At 37.9% G+C, this 25,521-nt stretch overlaps 1 protein-coding gene across 5 annotated transcripts in view; it reads left to right on the forward strand.

The window, feature by feature from the left end:
• The first annotated feature begins 4,602 nt into the window (after window positions 1-4,602).
• Window positions 4,603-25,521, forward strand: part of CCDC91 (coiled-coil domain containing 91) — a 355,118-nt gene continuing 334,199 nt past the window's right edge. For 2 of the 5 annotated variants that reach the window (XM_030322071.1, XM_030322075.1), the window contains exon 1: window positions 4,614-4,810. The gene's annotated coding sequence lies outside the window, so the exon portion shown is untranslated. Of the gene's footprint in view, window positions 4,811-5,052; window positions 5,357-25,521 lie in introns of all 5 variants that reach the window. The other 3 variants (XM_030322073.1, XM_030322072.2, XM_030322074.1) reach the window with 3 other exon arrangements.

Raw genomic sequence — 25,521 nt, forward strand, 5'->3', positions numbered from 1 at the left:
TTGGAATGCAGTCTTTCTGATTAAATGCCAGCTGAATACACCTAAGGTGGGAAATCTAGATTATGGCAACTGACAACCATTAGGGGATAAAGTAAATTAAGTAACACATATGTGCACATTTATATCACATTACGTACAGGAAAGTATCTTGAGGGAAAGTATAATAGTAACAAATTCAAACTGACTTAACCAATATTCAATACACTATTCAGTATTCAATACTGAGGAGAGTAGCAAAACGGTCAGACTCCATGCTGGTTTGATTTGAAGGCTCACATAATGGAACAATCGAGTATAGAAAGAGAAAGGGGCCAGAAAAGTGCTTATTTAAAAATTTCACAGTTTGTATTTTACATCCTTTTGCTTATATACAATGTTATAGATCTTTGTTTATTTGATCAAGGTTTCAGCTCCATTTCTCTTTCATTTTCTTGGTCACAAAATGACTGCCTTCGGCAACAAGGATCATATGCTTTCTCATTCACATCGAGAGGGAGAGGGAGCCATACTACACAATTTTGGGGCAAAAGTCCTATGATTGGTGCTCAATCCCAAACCATATGTGGCTAAGGGAACATCATAGGTCAGGGTTATCCTGATTAGACTCACTTTGGTTAAAGGTGAGGTTAATTCCACCCAAATTTCTCAGGTGTGTGCCACACAGTGTGGGAAGAGTGCAATAGATTTTGAGAAGGCAAGTATCCGCTACAATCATTTTCAAAGCATGTAAAGATACAACAATTACATTATTTTCTTGTTGGAGTAAACAAAATGAAACTAAACTCTAAACATACGTAGTAAAGACTCTGACTCCATATTTGGTGTTTGAAGGTTGACAACTTTCAAGCCTTCATCTGTTCCCTCTTGCCCTACATCTGTGCAGGCTGATGAGAAAGCCTGGGTGCTCCCTTCTTTGGTGCCAGTGGGAAATTCAAGCCACACAAGCCTTGGCCCCTATGTAGGAATTTTCACCCTAGCACCATGCCCTAGCCACCATAAAACCCCCAAGAGCCAGTCTCTCTTCCAACCTCCTTCCACCCTTCTCCCAGCCATTTTGGACTTTTTGGGAAACTTACCCTGCTCTTCCTAGAAAGTCTCATTACATGACCAATAAATCTTCTTACATCCTCTTGGTGCATGTGTGGCATCAGAAGTCTTGAAATGTGGACCAGCTTTTAGGTGGACATCCATCTCATTTCTGTGGATGACTGCAACTGCATATAAACTGCAATAGGACTAAGTTGTGGTGTTTCATTATTCTTACCAGCAAGTGTAGCATCTTCTTCCTGAATCCCCTACCTCTTTGAATAGCACCAGAAACCAGGAATACACCTTCAGTTCTTTCCTATGTTTTTGCTGCCTACATGCCTTTCAAATCCTTTTAGCCAATTTCATGGGTACCACCTCTACTCAGGCTTCCACAATTCCTCATTCTAGTTGTTCTATCAGTCTTCTTTCCCTGTTTTTCCAGAGAAAAACCCGTTCCCTATCTAATAATCCAACCTGCACACTGCTGCTAAAGTAATTCTCCCCAACCCCACTTAAACAATCCATTTGTTTTCCATTGCCTACAGGATAGATTTCAAACTCCTTCACAGTTTATAAAATTCTCCAACCCTCTTGACCCATCTACAGTTCCCATTTCTCCTGTCACATTCCCACACATTCCCACCTTTGCCTCCACTATACCAACCTCCACACTATACTTACCTCTACAGTTCATAGGCAAGGAGGTACATACAAAGGTATATGTGCCTGTGTATGGAGCACTCTTTGTCTCTTTTTAGCTTGGCCAATTCCTACTGGTTCTTCAATACTCGTCTTGAGCTTGACATTTTTGAGAAGTACTTCTTGTTGAATGCAGGTTGAATGAGGTGCTCCTCCTCCACATGTTAACAATAAACTTGATTTCAGTGCTTGTTCTCACCCTATTTGATATGATTATCTACCTTTTTCTCCAAATTTGATCCTCTTGAGGGCAGGAACCATGTTTCTCATCTCAAAAGGTCACAATCTATTAGGGTGATGGGCCTGCAAATACATACATTACAAAGGTAAATAATAATACAAGATGGCTTATGAAAAATACCCTGAAAAGTAATAGAGTTGTAAGTCCTAACGTAACAGAGGGATAAATTCTAGTACACTTAAGTTCTTGAAGAGATAAGAAGAGGACTATGGAGAAATTAGAACCTTCCCACATTGCTAGTGGGAATGTAAAATGTTTTTCACTTTGGAAAACAATCTGGCAGTTTCTCAAAAGGTTAAGCAGAATTAGCAAATGGCTCAGCAATCCCACTCCTAGGTATATATATCCATGAAAATGTTATGTTTACCCAAAAACTTGTGTATGAATGTTTGTAGAAGCATTATTTGAATAGCCCAAAAGTGGAAACAACTCAAATGTCCACCAACTGAGGAATGGTTAAATGAACTATGAAAACATGATGTGAAGTGAAGGAAGCCAGTCACAAAAGACTACATATTGCATGATTGCATTCATATGAAATGTCCAGAATAGGCAAGCCTAAAAAGATACAAAGTGGATTAGTGTTTGTCTAAGCCTAAGGGGCAGGGAATGGGAGGAATGGGGAGTGACTGACAAAGGGTACGAGATTTCCTTTTGAGGTGATAAATATATCCCAAAGTTGATTGTGGTGATGGTTGCACAATTCTGTGAATATACTAAAAACCATTGAGTTTAGACTAAAAAAGAAAAAGTACAAATTACTATGTGAGGGAGGGAAAGACTTCATGGAGGTGGTGAAATTTGGATCCACTGATAAACAAATGATGTGAAAAGCAGAGGCAGTGTGTTGTGGTGAATAAACAAATCCTTTCATCGGGCAGGCCTGGCTTTGGATCCTGCTCTACCACTTGGTTAAATTACTCTCCGTAACTCTTTATCCTTATCTAAAAAGTGAATATATTAATATACTTACTTTGGAGGATTAATGTTATGGCAAATTAGATAGTAGATTCAAAATATTTAGCCAGTCACATAAGATAATTATGCCAGCACATAGCAAATGTTCAATAAGTATTAGTTTCTATTATTATCGTAAGTCTGTTTAATATTGAATATTGGAGTAAGTGGGACAGAGGAAACATACAGACATATCAATGAAAACTCTCAGAAACTCATCTGAGGTTTCCAGCAGAAAGGGATGAGACACAAAATGATATAAAAGTAACTGTACTTGGTTTAAGAAGCATTTATTGAATATCTTTCTTCTAATCACTAAATACTATGATATTGATGCATATACAAAAACAAATAAGAAGCAGACTCACAGATATACAAATGAAAAGTGGTCTTTGACTTCGTGGTCTAGTAGATAGGTAAATAAATTTGGGTAAGAAAGCATCAATCTGCTATAATGGGAACGTGTTCATGATAGAAACACACGACAGAAAAAATGGATGTAGACTGACTTTTGAGCTCAATATTGGGACTACTCACTAACCACCTGAGCCTCCACTTCCTGGAGAATTGTTAGGATTACTTGTTGACATTTTCCACTGCAAGTACACAGCAGAGATTATTAAAGGCTTGAGTCAATTTTGTTCAGTGGAAAGATGAGAAAATAATATCCAAAATGTTAAAGAATTCCTGTTATACAATGACTATGAATGTTCCAGAGATTTATGCTTAAAGTTCCCAGATTTTACTTGTTTATTTTTCCCACTGGACTATAAACTCCTTGAAGGCAAACATCTTGAATGAAATCTGGTCCATTCTCAGATTGCCACAACTTAGTCCAGTAAGCCAAGTAGACATTTAATAAAAAAATTGCTAAATAAATGTTCTTCAAATCTCTCCCATGTCAAAGATGGAAGAATCATTGACAAGTGACTTGCTAGTTGACTGTTCCTCTTTAACAGTTATTGACACTTTGATATGAACACACACAAAAAATCTATATAACCACTCTTCTTTTGAAATAAAACCCTGACAGTTATGTCATTCTCTTTTCTTTTTCTTCAGGAGAAATTATTTGACTGAAGGCTTGGAAAAAAGTGGCTTGGCAGCTGAAAATAAACTGTCTCTGAAACAGAGATGGCATATATAAGTTGCTGTGATCCGGAGCTGAGGCCAAGAACAAAAATAATTCTCAAGCAGAGTCTTTGACTGATGTCATATGGTCTGGAGAGGCTCTGGGTTTAGGTGCCTTCCGGTGCTTGAGTGTTCAGATATGCAGAGAAGAAATGGAGCAGTCGTCCAGTCAACTGTTTCTTGAGCACTTACTACCCGTCAGGCATTTGGCTAAGTCCGTTTTTATTGAACTCTGCCTGGAGGTGGTGAAAACATCAGGCAGGCTTTTCTCAGGAACAGTCCTATAGAATCCCAGATGGGAGTATCATTTTGCGGATGGTTTTATTTGCATACATTAGGCATAGGAACTGCGTCTGTCATTCTAGAGGAATGAGAAGCTATAATCAACAGGAGGTAGTTTCTGCGTCAACCCCTTTCAGAAGGCAACCCTCCATGGACTACTCAAGCCATTAGAGGCGTGGCTCTGAAGATGGGGCCCTCAGTTCGGGTCACGTGACGCGCGTGTTGGCGTTGAGTGACAAGCGCAGCTCTGGGCGGGCCTTGGAGGAAATCAACTTCCGGGGGCAGAGGTGCTTGAAGCCGGGTGGTGCGTGGGCTATCCCAACTTGTGTGGCTGGGGTCGCGTTCCCCCACGACGGGTTTGGGGTCGTGCCCCGGGTGTGCGCTTGCGGGGCCGTCTGCTGGGGTGGCTCACCTGGCTGTTTGGGTGAGCGGCGCGGAGGCGGCGGCGGCGGGAGCCAGAGCGGGGAGCAGGTAAATGGAAGCTCGCCTTCCGGGCCTGGGTCTGGGGGGCCGGGGCCGCGTGAGGCGGGGGCGCGCCCGAGGCGGCTTGGGCGCGGGCGGGGAACGCGGCCCGGCTTCTGCCTCTCGCTAGCTCCGGCCTCTCCCCTCCGAGGTGGCCGGGACCGGGAGTTGGAGGTGTGACCTGCTTCGGGCTGGAACGGATCCCTGCTGCCTCGGCCCTGAGTGCCAACCGGTACTTGCTCTGCCGGCAGGTTTCAGCCCTTGTACATTCCAGAATCCAATATTTCCGAACGTCTATGGACAAGTGCACGTGATTATTGTGTCACCGAAGCTCCCACCGAACAGACATTTAGATCCTTGCCAAGTTTTCACCGATGGCGCCTGATTTATGTTTCCCCCTCTGCTTCGTTGTGTACACCGGCATAAAAGCTCTACAACACCTGTCAGCCACATTACCTTATAGATACTCTGGGCCACATGTTGCCATACAAGGGGCATTTTGAGGTTACGGCAGGAGCCAGTAACTTTCCAAGTGGTGAGGCATCCTTCATCCCTGTAAGTGCGCCCCCTTTCCCCACAATAAAGATGTTTCTTCCTTCTGCCCAAGTTGTATACTGTGGTGGAAAGCTTTGGACATGAAATCTATTTCTGGCTTCACCTTAAGGAGTGGTAACCCTATTAAAAGTAGAGCTGGATGTTTTTTTGGTAGGATGGTGTTGCTGCTACTTTTACTTGCTTCCATGATGCGAGTTGGGGCAGAGCCTGATTTCCTGGAGGGTGAAATCCTGGCCACAGCTGTAGGTGACTCAGCGTCCCCTTAAGAATTCCGACTCTTTTACTTCCCTTCCCTTCTGAACTGTGCAGATATTGATACCACCATCCTCTCCAAATATTTATCCGGGCGGTAGTTAGTGATGGCTTTTGGGAGTAGTTTAAATGCTGCCTGGTGGAGTGATTGGGTTGGGCTAACATTTCACCGTACAATTTAAGACAAAATACCCAGAATGTTTAGTTGGGTGGGACCACAGGGAGTGACAATAGATTCACTTTGTTCTCTGACATCAGAGAGTTCTACACTTCTAATCATCCCATTTGCCCTGTGCTACAATTTCTGTTGCAATGAAGGAATTGGCTGTACTTACTGTACCTGTTAGGTAAATAGAGCAAGGGGGATGCCAGGGAGAGCGCACCTGTGTGGTGCTGGCTAGCCAGTAAATTGTGTGGTCGCCAATTGCCCTGGTTACAAAGTTGGCTGGCTAGGGTTGTTCCGTGTGCTTGGAAATCTTATTATGAATTGGTTTCCTAGCAACAGTATAAGCCAAATGGAATAAACATAAAACAAAGTGATGAAAGTTAAAATTTACCTCTTTTATTACATGGGAAAATGTATCTTCTTATTGGAGTAATCAGCTCAAAACTTTTTAGAGCTTTTTGTAATCATTTTAATACTTACACCAGAAAAAAGAAACTGCAGAGTCATCAGAGAGGGACAGCACTTACTTATTTTTTTAGTGACAGGACAGCACTTTATTATTATTATTATTATTAGTGACAGTAAAGAAAGAAAAAGAAAGAACGAACGATGGTTACGAATGAGCTGATCTGAAGGTTAAATGGATAAATAGGAATTTGCCAAGTAAGAGCCACCCCTAGCTTGTAGATACATGACTTATAAAGTATATAGGATTGTTACAAATAAAGAAAGCTATTTAAAAGTTTATTGTATTTCTCTTAATAGAAGTTGGGGTGGCAGTGCATTGGGCTGGATGAGACCATTTCCATTAGTAAATTGCAAGTGAAATGTTAGATAAGTTGTTTCTGAATTCTGGCTCATAATCACAATGTTCCTTTATCAACCTGTTGCTTGTGACCTTTGGTCTTGTTAGCTAATCAAATTTTGTTATTTTCTGTTCAAACAGAACTTAATAAAAAAGGCAACTCTTTTTAGGTTAATTCTTTGTATCAGTATCTGTTCTTATTGATAAATCTTGATGGTAAATTGATTTTTTTTATTTGTAATATTTCTAAGGATTTTTTGGTTTCCTCACTGTCTTACCCCCACCCCCAAACCCAGTGAACTGGAGGTAGCTCATTTAATTTGATGTGTAATTTTCAAAAGGGCATGTCCCATGTCCTTTGAAATTTAGGTTTATTGAGGTATAATTTACAATTAAAATCATCATTAGGTCAAAAGTTATATGTGGATCTTTGACAGTGAGAGGGTTGGTGCCTCTAACCCTTGAGTTGTTAAGGGGTCAGCTGTATTTCATTTTCTTGTCTGATTGCACTGGCCAGAACCTCCAGTATGATGTTGAATAGGACAAGTATGAGTAGGCATCCTTGCCTTGTTTTTTTATCTTAGTAGGTAAGGCATGTAGTCTTTCACCATTAAATAGTTAGCTCTAGGTTTTTTGTAAACAGTTTTCATCAGATAGGGGAAGTTTTGTTAGCCTCTAGTTTGCTGTTTTAGCATGGGTGAATATTGTATTTTTTTTCATTGTGGAAATCATAGTAGATTATAGTAGAAAATTGGGAAATAAAGAATCCTATGAAGAAAAAAACGCTAACCCATTTCTGTTAACATGAAATAAGTTCTGCAAACATTTTGCTGGTTTTTCTTTTGGTCTTTTTCTTCTGAAAACATTTTAAAAACAAAATTGTAAATATTGTTTTATATTTTTCTCTTTTCAGTAGCATTACATTGTAAGTGCTCGCTACATCATGAATTTTTTGATAACTTGATTTGTAAGTTCTTGATTTATAGTTAAGCTTTCCCCATTAGAATTAACATTAAACATTTTTGTGCATAACTCTGGTAAGATTTTTTTTAAAGTTTATTTTTTGAGAGAGCACCTGTGTTTATGAGAGTGGGGGAGGGGTTAGATAGAGAGAGAGTGTGAATCCCAAGCAAGCTCTGCCCTGTCAGTGCAGAACCTTACTCCTGGCTCGAACCTGTGAGATAAGGACCAGAGCCAAAATGAAGAGTTGGCTTAACTGACTTAACTGACTGAGCCACCCAGACACCTCTCTTCAGATTCTTAATATACACTGCCTCTTTGTTTTATTTGATATTCTTAGAATTTGTCCTCTGCGTTATTTATCGTAATAAATTTTGGAGCAAAATGTGGTAGTCGACATATTGACTTTCTGGGCATCACTTTAAGATAGAATCCTAGAAGTTTAGAAACTCAGAGTACCTTAGATTTTATCTAGTTCAAACCATTTCTTTTATAGGTTTAGAGTCTAAAATGATTGAACAGCTTTTCTGCATACATTGTTTTTTTGCTGCCAATAATCTAGATAGAATTCTGGATGCATTTAGTGTAGTGTGAAATACTTTTCATGTTCTTCTTTTGATAAGAATTATGGAAATCTTTGAGCCTAGCATTATATAGATGCATATGCAGAGTTTCTAAAAACTCCTTGTCTGTTGTTTTATTGAATTCCACCCAGTACCTTTCGAGGTAGGTAGTATTTTTCCCACTTCATAGCCAGAGAAATTGAGTCTCATACAAGCGAGCAAATTTATCCAAGGTTGCATTAATAGTAAGTCGTAGAGCAGGGGTTTGATAACAAGTCTTCCTGAATTTTCTTTTATTCATGTGCTATACTGCCAATACTGAGTTCTTGTGTTTTGTGTATCTTGTGTTTATTCTGAATCTGTTTTAATTTTGATGCTTAGAATAAACTCATTAAGCAAATTAATAACTCAACATGAGATGGTATCAGTCACTTGTAAAATGTTTATCCAAATTTATGTCTTTGTATATTTTTAAATTTTAAATTAGTTAGATATTCTTTACCTGTACCCTCTTTTTTTTTACTTTTACAAAGAGTGTTAGCTATAGGACGTATAATCCTACTTAAAGAATTAGGGATATATTTAGTATTACTAGCAAAGGATATAATTTTTAAAATTTTGAAATGGGAAGCATTTTTTAAAATTACAGGTTTAATAGATGAAGAGCAGAGTTAATGTTATTCACTTTAAAATGCAGCATGTAATAATTCTATCGAAGTGGTTTTCCTTAGAAGGGTATGTCCATTTTGGTATTTACATAACTCAGTCCAACACATTGTTGTCATATAGAGTAACTATATGAACTAAGTAACCACTGTTTTGTAAAGCATGAAGTCACTTTTTCCGGCTATTTGGGGAAGACTGACTTTTTTCCCCCTTTGCCAGCCTTGTTATCATTGACCATGTGCATCTCCTACCAAAAGAAGGCCTAGCTAATGGAGAGGCCAGCCAAATTGCCTTTTATGTTGTGTCCAACCTTGTGGTAAGATTTGCACGATCTGCACGATCATTTCAAGATGCTTTACTTTTGTATTATGAGAATTCAGAACTTCTACCATTGTGGTAGGGATAGTGTTGCGGTATTATGTAAGATCCATTAATCTGTGGATGTGCTTCATTGATAGGGACTCACATGAATATTACTAGAAAAGTACATGGGTAAGGGCACCTGGGTGGCTCAGGTGACTGACTTTGGCTCAGGTCATGATCTCGTGGTCAGTGAGTTCCAGCCCCACAACGGGCTCTGTGCTGACAGCTCAGAGCCTGGAGCCTGCTTCGGATTCTGTCTCCCTCGCTCTCTGTCCTTCCTCTGCTCACACTCTGTCTCTCTCTCAAAAATAAATAAAAACATTAAAAAAAAAAACTACATGTCTACATGTGTAGACATCATTGAAGATAGTTGGTAAAAGTGAGAGTATCATTATTTTAATTATGGATTTAATAAAGACAACTTAACATGAGGTTATACCTTTTATTCCAACAGTTTGCCCACATTGGACATGAAAAATTGAAAATAAGCCTATGAAACCTGAATGGCATTAAATGGGCCACCCATCTGAATCACAGGACAAATTGAAATGAAGATTTATTTTCTATTCTGCTGAATGGGAAAACAGTGTTTATTAACTGCTGATGGTTTTCATGAGGCATTTAGATATTTTAAGTTACTTATTTTGTCTGTTATGCAGAAGAGGTATATTTTATTAATTTCTTTTTAGGACTAGTTTCTGCTTAAAGTGAATGGTGTAAAATATCTCCTGCTTATTTGGTGTATGTGATTTTTTTCCACAGTCATTAGTTAAGGATACTTGTATAGTACCTTTTGTTGCAAGAACCTTTTGTAGGAGACTTTATCTTCATTGGTGTACTGAGTTTTATTTTCTATAGTTCCAAATTTAGGTGTTACTGATCTTGCTTCTCTTGTTATAAATAGGAGAGGTAAGAAATGCCACAGGGTTATTCTGTGTCGCAGTCATGCACATACAAAGTGATTTCCATATGGTTGTTGAGAAGTCCTCTGAGCACTTAGAATCTAGTCAGATTGCAAAATGTTTTGTGGTGTGATTCCTACAAAGTACTTAGGAGTAGAAAATCTTATGAACAAGTGAGGCAGCATATACATGAAATTTTTAGATGATTTTTCTTTCACATAGCAGGACCATGGATATTATCATCATAGTTACTTTCATCTGAGCAAAATAATTTAGCAGATTGTTTAGGTGGTAAATTGGGAATTATAAGGTGGATCTGATTCTTTAACCAGCATATACTTTTTTCCCCCCACTTAAAGTATTCCAGAAGGCATCTATTGATGAACTGTGCATGCGTGTGTGTGTGTGTGTGTGTGTGTGTGTGTGTGTGTGTACTTTGGGAAGTATACTTTGGGAAGTAAACTTAGGGTAGTTTTTCGTCATTATTTCTTGCAGTATTCTTTTTGCCCCTTTGTCTCTTCTGGAACTGCCATAGTTTTTATGTTGGCATGCTTGATGGTTTCCTACAGGTGTCTGAGGATCTGTTCACTTTTCATTTCTATTTCTTTCTATTCCTCAGATTGATTAGTCTCAATTGAGAAGCCCAAACATTGGCCCCTGGGTAGGTTTGTCTATTACCTATTGAATGTATTGAGTGTATTTATTGGTGTATAACACACAATGTTAATCATGGAAAAGAAACAGAGGCATTTAGAAGGATAAAGAGTGATCAAGGAAGAAATCAAGACAAAAGCTTTAGCATTATTAACAGAAAGTTGGGAGTTAGAAAGGAGGAGTTATTGATAGGCTGAGAGAATAATGAGTGGTTTGGGATACTAGAAATTTCAATAGGGGTGAATAACAGGTTCGGTAGGAATGATAGGGTAGTACAAATAGAAGTATCAAAGTTGTAGTAAGAAAATGAATTTTACAGGTTAAGATCCTGGAATTGAAGCAGTTATGTCAATATCACAGGTATCATAGGGACTACCTGTGTTTATGGACCAATTACTGCAATGATATATTGTGATGTATGTAATGGCAGTAATAGTAACCACTATTTTTAAGTATTGATAATGTAGCAAGTACTGCTCCTGGACACTTTCAAACATTTTTTAAAACACTTCTTTTTGATTATTTTTTTATTGAGGTGAAACTTACATAACATAAAAGTAATCATTTTAAAGTGTATAATTAGTGGCATTTAGTACATTCACAATTTTGTGGAACTCTATCTGGTTCCAAAATATTTTCATCACCCCAGAAGGAAACCCAGCACTCATTAAGCAGTCATTCCCATTTTCCCTTTTCCCCAGCCCCTAGCAAACACAATCTGCTTTCTCTATGGATTCACCTGTGTTTTGGATATTTCATATAAATGAAATCATATAATGTGTAGCCTTTTGTGTCTGATTTCATCCACTTAGCATAATGTTTTTGTGGTTCATCTATGTTTTATTACTATTCCATTTCTTTTTATGCCTGCATAATTTGTTGTATATATAATATATAGCACTTAGCACACTTTGTTTATCCATTCATCTGTTTATGGACATTTGGATTTCCCCACCTTTTTGCTATTGTGCTGATTCACTATTGTGAATAGTGCTGCAATGAACACTTGTATACTAGTATTTGTTTGGGTACTTGTATTCAATTTTGTTGGGCGTATATGTAAGAGTGAAATTGCTGCATAATGTGGTAATTCTGCGTTTATCGTTTTGAGGAATTGCTAAGCTATTTTCCCACGTGGCTGTATATATTGTATTCCTACCAGCAATGTATGAGGATTCCAATTCTCCACATCTTCGTCAACACTTGGTATTTTCCTTTTTTCTCTTTGGTTATGGCCATCTCAGTGGGTGTGAACTGCTACCTCATTGTGGTTTTAATTTGTATTTCCCTAATGATAATATTGAGCAGTTTAAAGTGTCTTTTGGTTATTTTTGTATCTTTCTTAAAGAAGTGTTTATTAACTTCTTTTGCTTATTTTGAAATTGGGTTGTTTGTCTTTTTGTTGTCGAGTTTTAAGAGTTCCTTTTTAAAATTTTTTATATATATTGGAGAGCGCATGTGAGTGGGGAAGGGGGCAGAGAGAGAGAGAATTTTAAACGAGCTCCACGCTCAGCTCAGCACAGAGCCTTATGTAGGGCTCCATCCCACAATGCTGGGATCATAACCTGAACCTTAGTTCGACACTCAACTGACTGAGCCACCCAGGTGCTCCTGAGAGTTCTTTATGTATTCTGGGTACTAGACCCTTATTAGATATATGATTTGCAAATGTTTTCTCCCATTCTGTAGATTGTCTTTTCCCTTTCTTGATAATGTTCTTTGATACAAAAAACTTTTAAATTTTGATTAAATTCAATTTAGTAAGTTTTTCTTTTGTTGCCTGTGCTTCTGGTGTCATACCTAAGAATCCATTGCCAAATGAAGGTCATGAAGATTTGCCCCTATGTTTTCTTCTAAGAGTTTTGTAGTTTTAACTGTTTTATTTTGGTCATTGATCTAGTTTGAGTTAACGTTTGTTAATTGTGTGAGATAGGAGGTCTATGAAATTTTTTAATTAAATATTTCAAACCTTTAGGGTAATAATACTGTATATATTTTTGTATCCACTTATATGGTGCTTGCAGATTCTGGGCACTGTTTTAAAGATTTTACAAATAATTAACTCATTTAATTAATATCCAAGTGTACTCACCATTTTTTCTCATATTGACATTGCCTTTTGCTTCATATTTTTAAAAAGGAATAATTACTATTGCTATAATTTACACCCTTGAACCCATCCTCTTCTCTCCTTGTCCAAAGTGTAGCACTATTCTGAAGTTGTAGTTTATCATTTCTTACATGCCTTTTTAACTTCACTGTGGTTGTGTATCCATAAGAAGTACGTGTGATGTCTTTTTAAAAAAAATTCTTGAAAATGGTGTCATATTTTGTGTATTTTGCTGCCACCTCCTTTGTTTATTCAACAATACATTTTGAAATTTATCTATGTTGATACATATAACACTAGTTTATTCATGTTCATTGATTTATCATGTTGTATGACTTTTACTAATTATTAATCAATTTCCTCTCTCTAAATGACTTCTAGGTTATTACTTTTTTTTTCTTTTTGCTATTTTAAACAACCTGGCAATGAATTTTTTTCTTCACCTTCTCTGATCCACATGAATTTTTCTAGGTTCTGTCATAGAATTTGCTGGTTCTTACTATAAGAACATCTTCAAGTTAAGTATTACTAGATTATTCTCCAAAGTCATTGTTCCAATTTTTACTCTTACTATTAATATCTGAGAGTACGGCTCTCCATCCTTGCCAATACTTGGTATAATTACTTTTGCATTTTTTGCTAACCTGGTAGATGTAAATCTCATTGTCACTAACATATCTTTGTCCCTGATTACTAGTGAGATTGACCATTTTCCACATACTTATTAGTCACATGGATAATTCTGTGAATTGTCTATTCATATATTTGTCATTTTAGTGGGAGTTTAGAAGAGAATGGTGGTAAACATGGATGTTCAGTACTCCATATTTAACTGGAAATGCCTCCTACTCATTCTGGCTTTGGATGCAAGTACTCAAGGCTTCTGCCTGTGAGAAAACCTTAATTGACCTTCCAGAGAAGTTCAGATTCTTTTCTTCCCTCAATCTTTGCAACACTATGTGGTTGCATGTATTTTTAAGCTTATTTTTCTCTCTTTGCCAGACTTGACGGCAAGGGCCAATTTTGCTTACCATTATATCTTTTTTATATACCAGCTTCACAGGTGCCTTGAACATCATAGGTGTTAGTTAATATTTGTTGAGTTAATGAACAAAGGGAAAATAAGTGATGAATGAGGGAGCTGATATACATAAGACATTCTGAAGGAGCCAAGGCATCCGAGGAGATGAAAGCATGGGGATGGGCATGAGATTTCAACACTTCTAAACTTTTATTGTAGTTTACATTATATATTGATATTTTCTTTACTAGTCTAAGTGGCTGTATTGATCATTATATTCTTCAGTAGAGCATGGTTGGTTTTTATTAAATAATTGTTGGATGAATGAAAATCAGATCTTAACTGACTTTAGGTTTTAGAAATGGATGCTCCACACTTCAGATTGTTGATAGTATATTATTCTGTTTATGAAGTTACTTAGTTACCCCAATATATTATTGGTGTATATGATTTTACTTGTGTCTTTGAATCTCAGGCATGTCTCTTGTAAACAGTACCTGATTGGATCATATTTTTTATCCATTCTTCCAATTTTTGCCTTCTAATTAGAGTTTTTATTAACCCTTGTGCATTTAATATAGTTACTGGTAAGATAGGACTTATGCTTGTCATTTTACTATTCGTTTTCTGTAAGTCTTAATGGGTTATTTATTTATTTTTTTTGGCTCCTTAATTCCTGTATTACTATTGCTTTCTTTTTTGTTAAATAGATATTTTCTAATGTGCCATTTTAATTCCTTTGTTTCTTTTACTGTATATTTTTTTGAGTTATTTTCTTAGCAGTAGCCTTGGGGATTATAAACAATATGTTAATTTATAATAGTCTGTTTGGTGTCTCTTTGGATTAATACCAGCTTAATCTATAATATAGTTCTATTTCTTCCCCTTCTTTTTGCTATTGTTGCACAACTTCTTTCTACACTGTATGCCTGTCAACTCAGATTTGTAGTATTTGCTTTGTGCAGTTGTCTTTTAAATCAGATATGAGAAAAAAAAGAATGACGAAAAAATATACCTTTGTACTGTTTTTTATATTTACCTATGTAGTTACCTTTACTGGTATTCTTTATTTCTTTATGTAAGTTCAAGTATTGTCTATTATCCTTTCATTTCAGCCTTTAGGACTCCCTTTAGTATTTCTCATAGATAAGAACTGCTGGTGATGAGTTCTCTCTGTTTTTATTCATTTGGGTATGTCTTAATTTCTTCATTTTTGAATATTAGTTTTGCTGAATATAGAATTCTTGGTTGGCAGTCTTTTTCTTTCAGCACTTTGAATGTGTCATCCTACTGCCATCAGGCCTTCATGGTTGCTTATAAGAAATCAGATTAAAAATCTTTTCTTGGATTCCTTGTATGTGATGAGTTGCTTCTCTCTTGCTCCTTCCAAGATTCTCTTTGTCTTTGGCATTTGAAAGTTTGGTTATGATATATTGAAGTGTGGATCTCTTCACATTTATCCTAATTGGAATTGTTGAACTTCTTGGATGTGTAAAGTAATTTTTTCATCAAATTTGTGGACTTCCATAGCCTGATTTCTTCAAATATTCTTTCTGCCTGTGCCCCCCCCCCCCCTTTTTCTCTCTCCTTTCTTTCTGGTGCTCTCATTATGCATATGCATATGTTGGTATGCCTGCTGGTTTTCCGCAGATCTTTGATGCTCTGTTCATTTTCTTCATTTTTTTTTTTTTTTCTTTCTGTTCTTCAGACTGGATGATCTCAAATGATCTATCTTCAGGTTCAGTAATTCTTCTGTCAGCTCAAACATGCTGTTGAGATCTTTTGGTAAATTTTTCATTTCAGTTGGTGTACTTTTTAACTACAGATTTTTTTTGTTGTTGTTTCATTTCTGTGATTACTGTCTTTTCATTAATATTCTCCATTTTGTGAGACATGGTTGTCATAATATCCTTTAGTTATTTAGGCATGGTTTTCTTTGGTAATTTGAGACTATATCAATGAACACATATAAAGTAGTTGATATTGATATCTTTGTCTAGTAAGTACAATGTTTGGGTTTCCTCAGGAGTAATTTCTATTGACTGCTCCTTCCCTCCCATATATGAGCTATACTTTTTTTGTTTCTTTGCATATCTCATACTTTCTGTTGAAAACTAGATATTAAAAATTATAGATATATAGTGTATGTAATTACATATTATATATTAGATGATCCATAAGTGTATTGTATGTTAAAAATGTATAATATATATGACATGGAAATTTTGGATATCAGATTCTCCTCACAGGGTTTGTTATTTTTGCTGTTTGTTGTTGGTATTATTGCTGTTTGCCTGTTTAATGACTTGGAGAACTCTGTAAATTCTGTATTCTTTGTCTTGTGTGGTCTCTGAGCATTATTGTCTGTTATATTATGCTATTTCATCTTTTATAATTGGGTATTAAATAGAGGAAATAGGGCTTGTGCATTATAATTAAAAAGGTCATTGGATTGTCAAAATATTTATGCTGAAAGGGGAAAGTAAAGAAGCGTTTATTGAATACTTACTATGTGCAGTGCTGTAACATATTACTTGGAGAAATTGGATTTTCTGGTTAATAAGATTTCCTAGTAAAGAAAGCCCACCAGAAGCCAAGTATTTTTTGCTTTGGTGAGAATCTCTTATACTTTAACTTGTGGATTTGAATGCCTTAGTAATCCAAGGTAACTGAATTCTTTTCTTCCCTGTCCTGTCCCCAAGCATTGAGCTGACTGGCTTAGCATCTTACAGTACCTGAGAGTCATCATTGGGAATATTATTTCCAGTGCTATAGAAGAGATTGGGATGATTGTTATCTTCAGTTGATAGGAACATGGGGTTAAAATGTAGTTGTATTATATCTTTGGGTTCTTAGAAAGTAAACATATGTGAGTTTTTGTATTTTACTTAATTTGCATCACCTTTGAATTTGAAGAAGACATAAATGGTTTGCCACTATTTGTAAATGTTACTAGAGATGCTTTTTTATGTTTACATTAGTCTGTCCTGAGGTGCATTTATTTTTTTGCAGTGAAGCATACGGACATTTCTTTGAGACGTAATGCCATATTTCACCAATCAGAATTCCCAAAACAAGTAATTTCAAGTTGTCATACTCGTCATGAATTTAAGGATATGAAGGACGTGCTTAATATTACTAAGTTTTTCACAGGAGAGTGTCAGGTTAGGTATTTTCAAGGTGTATCTCTCTTTTTTCTTTTATTTCTCTTACTATGTTTGAATCCTGTGTAATTTTGGGCCAGGTATTTATTTACTTACTTATCACCAGACAGATATCCCATGCTTGGGTGCTGTATATTGCTGCCAGAGGCAGCAACATAAAGTTGTTGAAGGTGATAGAATGTGTTTCTAGAAGTATAGTTAATTCTTCTGTGGTATCTAGTTAATGTAAAATACAAAACACCAACCAAAGACATTTGTACACAGTTAAGGAAGTATATGTTATTAAATGAACTTAGTAAATAAAAATAGTGTCAGTGCCATCACCCAATAGCTAGCATTTTTTGGACTTGATTATATATTTACTCATAGAGGAATAGCATGCGTTGACATTTCTGTAGGATTCTGACAATATGGCATATAAAAAATGTTGGTAGTGTCTAGATTGCCTTATGGGAAAGCCTTGGATTTTTAGTTAAAATGGTGAAGAGAGAAAGTCTTTCAAATATTGCTCATAAGGGGTCAGGTTTGTTAGGGATATAGCCAATTGTAAAGGGAAGGAGAACTTTAAGTGTGTTTTAGACATGAGTATTGGTTTTTTTTTTCATTAACACACATATTTTATTATGTTTTTCTGGAGGAATTAGAGTGTGTAAGCATTAAAAGTCTTTCATAGATAAATTTTTACTCAATTACTTAGTAAGTTTGGTAGTGAAAAAATTACAGGTGATTCATACTAAAGTTAGGATCAGATTTTTAAAAAATTATCTTGGTGATGATACTGGTACTTTAAATTGGAGAAGAAATTAAAATTAGTGGTTAGAACAAGTTTTATATCATCATGGAAAAAAGTGAGCAAATGAGTCCTTTATGTGTTTCCCTCGATAAACAAGTCTATTTCAGTTAAAGGGCTTAATTAGCAGACCTCTGATAAATACATAAACAAGGACTTAATAATTGTCAAAATGGAGCTTATAAAAGTTAAAATAATGGACAACTGAGATATGTTGAGAAGCAAAATTCAGTTCAGTAGAAATCTTTATTGAGCCCTGACTATATTTCAGGTACCTATAGTAGCTACTGAAGGATACAGAAATAAATGCCACTTGGTCTTCAAGAACCTCACAGTCAACTAGTTGAGAGTAATATAAGCTAATACATTGTAGTGAGGATATAGATTGGGAAGGTATGGGCTTCTGAAATTTGGTCAGGGACATGTGGGAAGACCCCGATGAAGCTGGAGACATTGAGTCCCCCAATTTTGATGAGTATTCTTTCTTTGCCAGGAGGAGTGCGCCACCCCCCCCCCCCTTCAGTGTTGGTGACCTCCCCATCTGTTGGGAGCTTTTTTTCTTACTCCCCAGTGGGAATGACTTCTCTACCTCTGTTTGAAGTCTGAGGGGATTCATTCTGAATTGCCTAAGGGAGCTGTAATGGCCTCCCCTGAGGCAATTGCCATTGTAAGAAAATGCTGATTCTGGGACCTCATCAAAATAAAAAGCTTCTGCACTGCAAAGTGAACAATCAGCAAAACTAAAAAGGCAACCTACAGAATGGGAGAAGATATTTGCAAAGGACATATCAGATAAAGGGTTAGTATCCAAAATCTATAAAGAACTTACCAAACCCAACACTCAAAAAACAAATAATCCAGTGAAGAAATGGGCAAAAGACATGAATAGACACTTCTCCAAAGAAGACATCCAGATGGCCAACTGACACCTGAAAAAATGCTCAACATCGCTTATCATCAGGGAAATACAAATCAAAACCACTAGGAGATACACCTCACATCTGTCAGAATGGCTAACATTAACAACTTGGGCAACAACAGAAGTTGGCGAGGATGCAGAGAAAGAGGATCTCTTTTGCATTGTTGGTGGCAGTGCAAGCTGGTGCAGCCACTCTGGAAAACTGTATGGAGGTTCCTCAAAAAATTAAAAATAGAATTACCCTACAACCCAGCAATTGCACTACTAGGTATTTATCCTAGTGTTACAGGTGTGCTGTTTCGAAGGGACATATGCACCCCAATGTTTATAGCAGTACTATCAACAATAGCTAAAATATGGAAAGAGTCTAAATGTCCATCGATGGATGAATGGATAAAGAAGATGTGGTGTATATATGGCAATCAAAAAGAATAAAATCGCCATTTGCAACTACGTGGATGGAACTGTAGGATATTATGCTAAGTGAAATTAGTCAGAGAAAGACAAATATCATATGACTTCACTCATATGAGGACTTTAAGAGACAAAACAGATGAACATAAAGGAAGGGAAACAAAAATGATATAAAAACAGGGAGGGGGACAAAACATAAGAGACTCAGAGAGAACGGAGGGTTACTGGAGGGGTGTGGGAGGGAGGGTGGGCTAAATGGGTAAGGGGCATTAAGGAATCTACTGAAATCATTGTTTCACTATGTGCTAACTAATTTGGATGTAAATTAAAAAAAATAAAATTAAGTATTATGTTGAGAAAAAAAAAGCTGATTTCCTTAGACCGGCCTCTACCAACCCCTCTTTGCTTCTAGATCTGTAACTAGATTCAAATCCCAGCAGGCCTCTAAAAGTGAGGTTTAAAGTGTGACTCATGAGGAAATGTGCTATACTCCAAAAGAACTACTTGAGTTTTCTGATTATACAGACAGAAATCCAAGGAATATGCGTGGGAATGGACACTTCCCAGGGAATCCAGGGAATATGCGTGGGAATGGTGAATATGGACCAAAGGTAGGCTTCAGTAGACTTGGAGATTGGGATGTTAGAGTGGATTTGTCATTTAAGACCTACTCACCGAGACTAAAAGGGTCTAGAAGAGATACCTTTAACCAGTACTAAGAGAAAGATATTGTGAGAGGTCCCTGGTATCCTTGAGCTCTGTGATTACTGTTATGTATAGGCTAGGCCTTAGAATGCAGTCACTGAATTGGGAAACCTAAGTGCAATGGGAGTAAATGAATTCCAAGGTGGTACGGGCCAAGTAGTGGTACTCAACTGCCAAAGGTAAGGTGAGCATGGTTTGGACGGCAGAATCAAAGCAGCAATTAAAATAGTCTGTTTCATCTAGACTAGTGACGTTGGCTACTTGATTGTGGTGTTCCTGGTGAAATAGGTAGGAATGCTTCTAAATTCTTACTTGATTTGTATAAATAGAGAAGTTCTAGTTCAGGTGAATAAAAATCTAGCCTGAATCATAAAAACAAAGAGTCATTACCCTTCAATCAATTCTTAGACTTAAATATTTATAGATCCAGAACCCCTTGAATGAATGGATGGCAGCGTCCCCTTAAGGAAAGACCCTGGTATACGGCCAAAAATTTATACTGCCAATTTTTCTTCAAGTTTTCCCCAAAGGGACCTGTGGCCCTCTACCAGGGAAATTGTGCACTGGGGAGAGAGATAATTAGACTTTTTGGAACTACTGGACACTGGCTCTGAACTAACACTAATTCCAGGAGACCCAAATTGTCCTTGTGGTCTACCAACAGAATAGGGGCACATGGGCGTCAGGTGATGAATGAAGTTTTAGCTTAGATCTGTCTCACAAAGGGTCCCCAAGCCCATCCATTGGTTATTTCCCCAATTTCAGAATGCATAATTAGAATTGATATACTCAGCAGTTGGAGAATCCCCATTTTAGTTCCTTGAGTAGTGGAGTGAACACTAAGGGAGGCCAAATAGAAGGCCAAATAGAACTGCCTCTACCTAGGAGAATAGTACACCAAAAGCAATATCTCATTACTGGGGAGATTGCAGAGATTGGTGCCACCATCAAATAATTGAAACATGCTGGGATGGTGATTTCTGGCACATCCCCACTCATTGTGTGTGCATCCCCATTCATCTTGCCCAGTGCAGAAGACAGATGGGGCTTGGAGGTTAACAGTGGATTGTTGTAGGCTTATAACCAAATGATGATTCCAGTTGCAGCTGCTTTACCAGATAGGGTTTTACTGCTAGAGCAAATTATCCCCAGGTACCTGATATGTAGCTATTGATCTGACAATGCCTTTTTTTCCATCCTTGTCAGCAAGGTCCAACAGAAGCAGTTTGCTTTCAGCTGGCAAGGTCTAAAATACATCTTCACTGTCTTACTTCAGGAATATATCAAGTCTGAAGTCCAGTGTTATAAGATAGTTTGCATAGATCTGTTTGCATAGAAAAGGAGTCTCCTTTTACTTCCATAAAATACCGCATTTGTGTATTAAATTGATGGCATTATCTTGATTGGACCTAATGAGCATGAAGCAGCAACTATAGACTGATTAGTAAGACATTTGAGTGTCAGAGCATAGGAAATTAACCTGATAAAAGTTCAGGGGCCTTCTGTCTGAGTGAAATTTCTAGGGGTCTAGTGGTATTGTGTATGTGTAGATACCCTTTCTTTAAAAAAGGTTTTTTTAAATGTTTATTTATTTTTGAGAGAGACAGAGTGTGAGTGGGGGAGGGGCAGAGAGAGAGGGAGACACAGAATCCAAAGCAGGCTCCAGGCTCAGAGCTGTCAGCACAGAGCCCAACACGGGGCTCACACCCATGAAATGTGAGATCATGACCTGAGCTGAAGTTGGATGCTTAGCTGATGGAGTCACCCAGGTGCCCCTGTAGATACCTGTTTTAAGTTGAAAGGTGAATTATTGTATCTGGCCCTTTCTACACCCAAGAAAGAGGCACAATCCCTAGTAGACCTCTTTGGATTTTGGAGGCAGTGTATTCCTCATTTGGGTGTGTTATTCTGACTCATTGACCGAGTGACTCAAGAAAGTGCGAGTTTTGAGTGTGGCCCAGAACAAGAGAAGGCCCCGCAACAGGTTCAGGTTTCTTTGCAAGCTGCTCTGTTGCTAGGGTCATATAATCCAGCAGATTCAATGGTGTTTGAGGTGTCAGTGGCAGATAGGGATGTTGTTTGGACCCTTGAGCAAGCCCTGATTGGTGAATCATAGTGCAGGTCTTTAGGATTTTAGATCAAAGCCTGCCATTCTTGTGGACAATTATGCCTTTGTGAGAAGGAGCTGTTGGCCTGCTATTGGGCCTTCAAATCTGCTTAAGCAGAGGCCATCAAGTTACCATGTAACCTGAGCTGCTTATTGAATGGGTAATTATCTGGCCCACCAAGCCATAAAGTTGGGCATGCACAGCAGCACTCTAGTCAAATAGAAACAGTATGTATGTGATCAGGCCTGAGCAGGCTCAGAAGACACAAGTTATGTGAGGAAGGGGCTTAAATGCCTTTGGTCCCTATTTTGCTAGCATTTTCTTTTTCTAAGGCTGTATCTATAGGCTCATGGGAAGTTCCCTCAGGTCCACAGACAGGAAGAAAAGCCTTGGACATGGTTTATAGATGGTTCTGCATGAAATGCAGGTACCACCTGAAAGTGGACAGCTGTACCACTACAGTCCCTTTCTGGGACATGCCTGAAGGACAGTGGTTAAGGGAAATTCTTCCAGTGGGGAGAACTTAGGGCATTGCACCTGGTTGTGCACTCTGCTTGGAAGGAGAAGTGGCCAGACAGATGATTGTATTCTGTTTTGTGGGTTATGACCAGTGGTTTGGCTGGATGGTCAAGGACTTGGGAGGAACATGATTAAAAAACTGGTGACAAGGAAATTTGGGTAAAAGATACGTAGATAGACCTCTCTGGACAAACATTGTGAAAATATTTATGTTCCATGTGAATGCTCACCAAAGGGTGACCGCAGCAGAAGAGGATTTTAATAATCAAGTTAATAAGATGACCCATTCTGTAGATAACAGCCTCTTTCCCTAGCCATCCCTGTTATTATGCAGTGAACTCATGAATAAAAATGACCTGCGGGCAGAGATGGAGGTTACACATGGGCTCAGAAACGTAGACTTTGACTTATCAAGACCTGCCTGCCTGATTATAACCAATGCTGAGTGCTCAATCCATCACCAGCAGAGGCAAACACTGAATGTGACACCATTCCCTGGGGTGATTAGCCAGCTAACTGGAGGCAGGTTGATTATATTGGACTGCTACCATCATGGAAATGGCAATGATTTGTTCTTACTGGAATAGACACTTACTCTAGATGTGGATTTGCCTTCCCTACATGCAGTGCTTCTGCCAAAACTACCATCTGTGAGCTCTACGGAATGCCTTATCCACCACAATCGTATTCCTAACTGCATTACTTCTTATTAAGGAACTTATTTCAGCACAAAAGCAGTACAGCAATGGGCCCATGCTTATGGAATTCATTGGTCTTATGTTTCCTACCATCCTGAAGCAGCTGGCTTGATAGAATGGTGGAATGGACTTTTGAAAACTTAATTTACAGCCCTAGCTAGGTGCATCAGTACTTTGCAGCACTGGGGTGAGGTTCTCAAGGAAGTTGTATTCTCTGAGTTAGTAGTATGTGGTATATGATGTTGTTTTTCCCATAGTTGGGATTCGTAATAGGTTCAGGAATCAATGGGTGGGAATGGAAGTGGCTCTGTTCACTGTTATCTCTAGTGGCCCATGACCAAAATTTTTAGTAACTATTTCCATGACTTTATGCTCTTCTGGCCTAAGGGTTTTAGTTCCAAAGGTTGGAATGCTTTTACAGTGATTCCACTGAATTGGAAGTTAAGACTGCTGCATTGCCACTTGGATTCCTCATGCCACTGAATCAACAGGCAAAGAGGGGAGTCACTACTGGCTGGGTGACTGATCCTGACTATTGGGGGAGAAATTGGACTGCTGCTTCACAATAGAGGTAAAGAAAAGTATGTCTAAAATACAGGAGGTATTTAGGGCGTCTCTTAGTGTTACCATGCCCTGTGATTAAGGTCAATGGAAAACTAAAATAACCCAGTTCGAGAGAAATACTGATGGCCCAGACCCTCAGGAATGAAGGTTTGAGTCATCCCATCAGGGAGTCATGACCAACTGAAGCGTTTGCTAAAGACAAAAGAAATGCAGAATGGGTAGTGGAATAAGGTCATTATAAATACCAGTTACAACCATGTGACCAGTTACAGAAACAAAGTCGATAATAGTTATGAGTATTTCCTTTTAATTTTGTTATGAGGGGCGCCTGGGTGGCTCAGTCGGTTAAGTGTCCGACTTTAGCTTGGGTCATGATCTCACAGTCTGTGAGTTCGAGCCCCACGTCGGGCTCTGTGCTGACAGCTTGGAGCCTGGAGCCTGCTTCAGATTCTGTGTCTCCCTCTCTCTGACCCTCCCCCGTTCATGCTCTGTCTTTCTCTGTCTCAGAAATAAATAAACATTAAAAAATATTAAAAAAAAATTTTTGTTATGAATGTATTTGTGTGTGACTATATATACACACATATAAATTTTTAAATTCTCATTTCTTTATGTAGCATAAAATACATTGAGTGTATACATAGTATTTTAAGTAGTGTCACTTTTATGTCATAGTATGTAAAATTTGGGATATCAAGGAGAAGAGGAAATATCACTCTCAAGGACTTTATCTCATCTTCTGGGGAAGAGGTTAGTGTGTTTCCGGATGTACACAGGATAGTTGTATCATCTTAGGCTTAATTATGACCTTGTTACTGTCCTTATTTGGAGATTAAGTGTGGTTTAAGGAGATGTGTATGGGTGCCAAGTTGAGTAGGGATGGACTTGTGATGGTTAATTTTATGTTTCTAATAGGACCACGGTGTGCCTAGATATTTGATCAAATTTTACTCCGTCTGAGTGTATCTGTGAGGGTGTTTCCCGATGAAGTTAACATTTTAATTAGTAGATTGCCTTCCCTAATCTGTATGGCCCTCATCCAATCAATTAAAGACCTGAACAGAAGAAAAAGCTGAATAGGAGGGAACCCCTGCCTGATTGCTGAACTGGGACATTGGTCTTCTGCTTTTGGACTGGAACTTACATCATTGGCTCTTCTGCTTCTCAGGCTTTTGGACACAGACTGGAATACACCATTGATTCTCCTGGGTCTCCAGCTTGCCAACTATAGATCTTGGGTCTCCTCAGCCTGTATAACCTCATAAGCCAGTTCTTTTAATCTTATTTCTCCCTGTCTCTCTTCATATATACAGTAAAACCTTGGATTGCAAGTAACTTGTTCTGCCAGTGTTCCAAGTAACTTGTTCCGTGTGTGTTCGGCAAGATGAGTGTTCCACAAGATGAGCAAACATTTCTAATAATAACTTGATAAATGAGTGATGTCTTGTAGCGCATGGTATGTGACCCTGAATGTCACATGATCATAACTGAGCTGATGGCTCTTCTCTTTCTTGCTCACTGTGGGATTGTGGGTGATTGTCAATGCAGTGTCACATTTCTGCGAAATCCTCAAAAGTAGGCAAAAGCAAGTGTCGTTGGATAGGTTCTTTGTTAAAGTTGCACGAAAAGAAAAATATTCCATTGAGCCAATAGATAGCAGTGATTTTGTTAGTGATAGTGAAAGACATCTGCATAGTAACCCACCTCTCTCTTGTCTCCTTCACACTAGCCACAGAAGGTTTTCAAAGGTAAGTGCAGGTTAATTTATTTTTCTTTATATTTTGTATTTATTATTTTGTATTATAGTATCTTAATCATTTTT

The sequence above is a fragment of the Lynx canadensis genome, chromosome B4 (genome assembly GCF_007474595.2).
Source record: "Lynx canadensis isolate LIC74 chromosome B4, mLynCan4.pri.v2, whole genome shotgun sequence".
Taxonomy (NCBI): Eukaryota; Metazoa; Chordata; class Mammalia; order Carnivora; family Felidae; genus Lynx; species Lynx canadensis.